Source organism: Mustela nigripes, chromosome 10, assembly GCF_022355385.1.
Source record: "Mustela nigripes isolate SB6536 chromosome 10, MUSNIG.SB6536, whole genome shotgun sequence".
NCBI lineage: Eukaryota > Metazoa > Chordata > Mammalia > Carnivora > Mustelidae > Mustela > Mustela nigripes.
The window spans coordinates 63,324,532-63,330,855 of record NC_081566.1 but is presented as its reverse complement, the minus strand read 5'-3'; the positions used below and the strand labels follow the sequence as shown (position 1 = coordinate 63,330,855).

Here is a 6,324-nt window from a genome sequence, read left to right as displayed (position 1 = left end):
GAACAAAAGCACAAAGATTCAGCTACTGGAGAAAGGGACTCATTTCCCCAGGGTCCAGGCAAGCCTACACCTCACACATGAACACAGACACGGTGGGACTTCAACACGGGAGAAGGCCCTGCTGGGAGAAACGGGCTGTGTGGGTGGAATGACACCAGGACAGAGGGAAGGGTGAACCGGGGGCGGCTGCTCTGGGATAGAGCTAAGATCTTAAGTATGTTCTTGAACACTCATTTTGGACATGGAGTTTCCCTGCACCCATTTACACAGGGTTACGTCCTCGCTGAAGTAATTCCTTCACAGACAATCCAAGCTCTCTGCATCCCGGACAGCATAAGCAAACGGAGAGCAGACATGGGAGTGCGTGGAAAACTCACCAGGCTTGAGCTCCAGATCTTTTCCACTTACGTTCCAGGATGACTGCCGGGAAAATAGAAATCTGTTTCCGTGATCATGTCAGAGAAACATTTTCAGAAAGTGATTAAAATCCCCTGATGATCTAGTTGAAGCTGTAGTACCAGGTAAATCCTACTGGCATTTCTATTCTGAGACTCCACAAGATTGGTGGCGAGACGGTCTGAGGGACTCGCCCACTAAGGAGAGATGGGCTTGCCGTGGGAAAGGCTTTCACTGCGTGGAAAGAAGTAACAAGTGCAGGGGAGTACAGCGGGGAGTCGGCAGCAGTGGTGAATGGGAGAGGGTTGGGAAGTTGTGCGTGGTGAGGACAGCACAGCCACCTGATGACTGAGAAACCACCCAAGACAGGCTCTAACTATCCATTCATCCTACCACCATGCAAGAACCCGAGTTAACAGGACATGCATGGGTCACCGGCCGCCTCCACTCCCAGGACTCCTGTCCTCAGAACGTCCTCCGTTCCACACAGCCCTCCACCCCAACCATACCCAGTGACCGGTCCCCTCCCCTTTCCTGTCCTCAGGCCATTCTACCACTTCCCACCACTCAGCAGGGTATGCATTTAGAAACCCCAGACCAAAGCCGCTCTCCCAGGAACCTTCTGTGAAGGAGTTCTTCCATTGGCTTCCTCACGCCCCACCACGTCCCGCTCACGCATGCACATGTCTTAGGGCAAACTTCCGCTTGGTGGCTTCATAGACGCCCCTGTGAGACGAGCAGCGACGCATGACCAGACACCCAGCTCCAGGCCCTCTACTGTGTCTCACCAGGACCCACTGATGTGGTCTTCACCGGTGGTGCTCTGTACGTCTCTTTTAAAAAGTAGGGCTGTGTCCAAATCCTTCATAAATAGCTTATTATGGCTCCTTCTTACACGGATTCAACTACAGGCTTTTTATTTATTTACTTTTTTTTTTTAAAGAAATTTATGGTGGGGCACCTGGGCGGCTCAGTCGGTTAAGCATCTGCCTTTGGCTCAGTTTGTGATCCCAGAGTCCTGGTGTCGAGCCCCGCATCGGGCTCCCTGCTCAGCGTGGAGCCTGGTTCTCCTTCTCCCTTTGCCCTACCCCTGGCTTGTGCTCTCTCTCTCTCTCCCACGCCCCCCCCCCCACTCATTCTATCTCAAATGAATTAAAAAAAAAATTATGGTGACATCCAAAAGAACTCAAAAGTACCCTGCATTTGCCAATAGTCACTTTTACTAAGAAAATAAAAATTCCATTTTAGACCGTCTTCAAAAATCCTGCCCTGTTCAACCTTTTCAAGAGATAACTCTATCTGCCAGCTTAGCTCCAGCAAACGCTAGTGGTTTTTGTAGGTCGGCTGCGTGAGAGGAATGGAGCACAAGCACGGGAAGAACGAGACTCCGGTTTGAGTCCTGCTGAACTCTCACTCGAGGTCTACATCTGAATGAATTATTTAGCTTCCCTAAGACTCAGTTTCCTCATCTATAAAACATACCCAAGGTTTACGACAAACATGTGAGAGGATAGATCGGAACATCCTTTGTAAATGACAAAACAAATATTTATTGGTATTAGAGTAGGAAAACAGCAAAATCATCTCCATCAACTTCCAGCGTAATCCACCCAGCCCAGGGTTCAACCTCATCAGCCGGAGGCGGCCACTGCCTCGGAGATTTTGGGGATGCCGGGTTTGCATCTTCCTGCCATCTCTCCTATTTCTACACCTGGCTCAGGGGTCTCTCTCCTCCCACACTGTGGAGGACAAGGAGGGGAGTCCTCATTCCTGGACACTCCCCAGACACACTGAGTCTTAGAGAGCGGCTCGGGGAGGGCCCTGCGCCAAAAAGCCTGTGTTATACTTGGTTTCCCCAGACCCAGGGCACTGCCCTTCACTCCTCAACCGGTCTCTTTTGTTAAGAGCACACCATCATCAGATGTTTGAATTTAACACACCATTATGCCCTCCCCGATGCAGATCCCTGAGGAAGTAACGGAATCTTTCCTTCTCTATAAAACGGGATTATGAGGACCTGCTCTGTGTCTCCTGTCTGACTGTCCTAAGAATCAACTACACTAAAATAAACACAGTAGATAGAAATTGCCATAATAACCACCCAAAAGTGTTAAGATAGCATATTATCATTATGATGCTGATCTCCCCACCTTTCCAATTTCTCCCGGCCATTTTATATTATTTCACCAATTTTTTTTTAATTTTTAATTAATTTTTTATTTTTTATAAACATATATTTTTATCCCCCGGGGTACAGGTCTGTGAATCACCAGGTTTACACACTTCACAGCACTCACCAGAGCACATACCCTCCCCAATGTCCATAATCCCACCCTCTTCTCCCAAACACCCTCCCCCCAGCAACCCTCAGTTTGTTTTGTGAGATTAAGAGTCACTTATGGTCTGTCTCCCTCCCAATCCCATCTTGTTTCATTGATTCTTCTCCTACCCACTTAACCCCCATGTTGCATCACCACTTCCTCATATCAGGGAGATCATATGATAGTTGTCTTTCTCTGCTTGACTTATTTCGCTAAGCATGATACGCTCTAGTTCCATCCATGTTGTCGCAAATGGCAAGATTTCATTTCTTTTGATGGCTGCATAGTATTCCATTGTGTATATATACCACATCTTCTTGATCCATTCATCTGTTGATGGACATCTAGGTTCTTTCCATAGTTTGGCTATTGTGGACATTGCTGCTATAAACATTCGGGTGCACGTGCCCCTTTGGATCACTACGTTTGTATCTTTGCAAACGACATATCAGATAAAGGACTAGTGTCCAGAATCTATAATGAACTTAGCAAACTCAACACCCAAAGAACAAATAATCCAATCAAAAAATGGGCAGAGGACATGAACAGACATTTCTGCAAAGAAGACATCCAGATGGCCAACAGACACATGAAAAAATGCTCCATATCACTCGGCATCAGGGAAATACAAATCAAAACCACAATGAGATACCACCTCACACCAGTCAGAATGGCTAAAATCAACAAGTCAGGAAATGACAGATGCTGGCGAGGATGCGGAGAAAGGGGAACCCTCCTCCACTGTTGGTGGGAATGCAAGCTGGTATTTCACCAATTTTTGACTCCTACTTTTCTTCCGCATATGCTTAAGTCCTAAACCCTATTGCCCTCAAGTCACATTATTTGCAGTTACTTGCGGAAAAAAAAAAAAAAAATCCCCAAACGTTGAACCACTATCTTTTGTTAGCAACTCCAGCACTAAGTTCCTACCCTCCTGCTCCACACCAAGCACCTTCCCTCCTCCTAGTTCAGTGGATTTCAAATTCTTCTCCATGACCCACGACCCTCAGTGAGAAACACATGTGCTATCATAGACCAGTGTGCATTCATAAATCTGCAAATGGAACAAAGAATTCACAGAACAGTATTTATCCTTACTACTTGCAATGCATTCTGATGTTTTTCATTCGTCTTTTTTTTTTTAATTTTATGAGTGAGACAGCAAGAGAGAATGTGCATACACACAGGGGGAGGAGCAGAGGGAGACGGGGAAGGAGAGGGAAAGAATCCCAACCAGAATCCACGCTAAGCACCCGGCACATGGCTCGATCCCAGGACCCTGAGAGCTTGATCTGAGCCGAAACCAAGAATTGGACGCTCAACCGACTGAGCATTCGGTGTTCGTATTTAAACACGGGACACCTCAGATGAGGGACGCTTACTCGTCACAGTAGTTGCTGGGCTGCCGCCGTGGTCACACGTCCGGGACGTCCGGTGGGTGGCTCACTTCTCACGTGAGAAGCAGACTGGCAGAGAAGCAAAATTATCTTGAAGGAAATACCTTGTTTTTCTCTAACACTTTCTTTTTATTCATACTCTTCATTAATTATGGATCACAAATGATTTAACCTGAAGACTACCATATACGACTGTGGTGGCAAAATTAAAATCATGCTGTAAATTCAGGACTTAAAAAGAATTAAAAAGCTAAAAATAGCGTTTCACAATTGTTTTATTTAAAATTATGAATACAGAACACCAGTTTTACAAAGATTAGAATTCTGATACCTAATTTCCATTATTCTGCTTTGTACATTTAAATTTTAAAGTATTTATTGGCTATATAACATATAACACGCTTTCTAAAGCCAAAAAGCAACACACACTCTCGATATTTATATAAAAGATAATTTTCCTATTTAAAACTCTTAAATGTGTCCCCCAACTTAACAGCTCTCACCCATCAATTGTTCTTGCACTTTACTTCTGCAGTAATAAATACAATGTACACCTCAATTGATTGAATTTTAACATGCAAACCATATAAAGATGCTGCAGTATAAAACCACAGAATAATTCACTGTATTTGAAAATGCATATTTGAATATTTGTTAAAAAGCTCATGGCTTGCTTTGTCCAGATTCCTGATGCTGTCCACCTGACTGGAGGTAACCCTTGTGCTAGCGTGTGATCACTGTTCACCTATGAGCTCAGACTGGCCCCCCAAAATGGCTTACAAGATTTTTAGCTACTGACTTTACAAAGACTAAAGACCAAAGTAGTAACCAAATAGAGGATTCTGACTAAATACCAAAAGCAAGTCAAACTTTGATGTGCTCTGGGGCAGCCCTCTAGAGCTAGGATAACCCGGGCAGATCTGGAAGCCATAGGGGGCCATCGCATGCGTAGGTGGCCCCCACACAGGCCGGAAGGAGCATCTGTGAAGGAGGCTGCCTATTTTTGTCTTCTTTTATTCTGAAACAGTGGTATGTTAATTGGCATTTTTTCCGATTACAAAAGCAACACTCTTTGAGAAAAGCTTTAGAAAATTATAAAGAGAAAAGTGGAAGCTCTGTTTCTCCGAGGGTCACTAGGGCACGATGAGAGCACAGAGCGTTTCTCCTCCACACGCCCCAGCCCTATCTCGATCAAACGCTGGAAAGGAAACTTTTTTAAAGGAGGATCCCATAGCCCGGGCTTCAAAACGGAAATGGAATTTTAGTGGGCTCCAAATTACGCAGCATGACCTAGAGACACAGAACAAGTGTGACCAACTGGATAAGGGAACTCAGAGGCAGAGAGAGTCAGAAGAGCAGTCGGGTCAGGAAAGTTTCCTCATGCCAGAGGTGGAGGAGAACCCAAACGACCAGAAATGCCAAGGGGAGGAAACAGGAGGCAGTGGCCCAGAGGCAGCAGCCCTCCCCAGGCAGGTGGTAGCCGAAAAGTGCTGGTGGTTTTCAGATAGAAGCATCCCCTGAAGAGCGGGGCACAGAGGCAACACGGGGGTCCACCTGTAACGGAGCAGGGGAAACAGGACAGAAATACATGATGAAACAAATAGGAACCAGAAGCCCTGAGCTAAAAAGTAGTAATTTTTTTTAAAATAAAAGAATTAAAAGCAAATTAAACTCACTTCTCTTGTTCACTGTGAAGCTATACATACTGGCTAATGCTAGCCATTATTTAAAACAAAGTGACAGGAATTCTGTTAAGTATAATTAAAGAGTAGAAAGGCGCCTGGGTGCCATCGACTCTTGGTTTCGGCTCAGGTCCTGATCTCAGGGTCGTGGGATCAAGTCCTGCATTGAGTTCCATGCTCAATGGTCAGTTTGTTTCTCTCTCTCTGCCCCTTCACCACTACTCTCTCCCTAAAATAATTCTTAAAAAATAAAATCATCTTTAAAAAAGTATAATGGAAAGGTAGAGAGAATGTGGATCAAACACAGATTTTACAGATGAATTATTGGTGGTTTTCCCTAAAACCCGACTAAACTTCAGTTCAGAACAGGCTCACCTCCGCAGCAAAAGAAATGGGGAGATGACAACAGGTGTGTGCAGCAAAACTGTGAAGTCCGAAAAGCAGATTCATACATGGTTATGGTCTTGCATGGGACTTAGCACAAAGACCACAGGTGTACAAGGCCTGCAACACAGCACATACGCAGAG

General features: G+C 45.2%; 1 protein-coding gene across 1 annotated transcript in view; it reads right to left on the bottom strand.

The window, feature by feature from the left end:
* LOC132026239 (olfactory receptor 10J3-like) overlaps positions 1-6,324 on the bottom strand; it is a 148,117-nt gene that overhangs the window by 48,699 nt on the left and 93,094 nt on the right.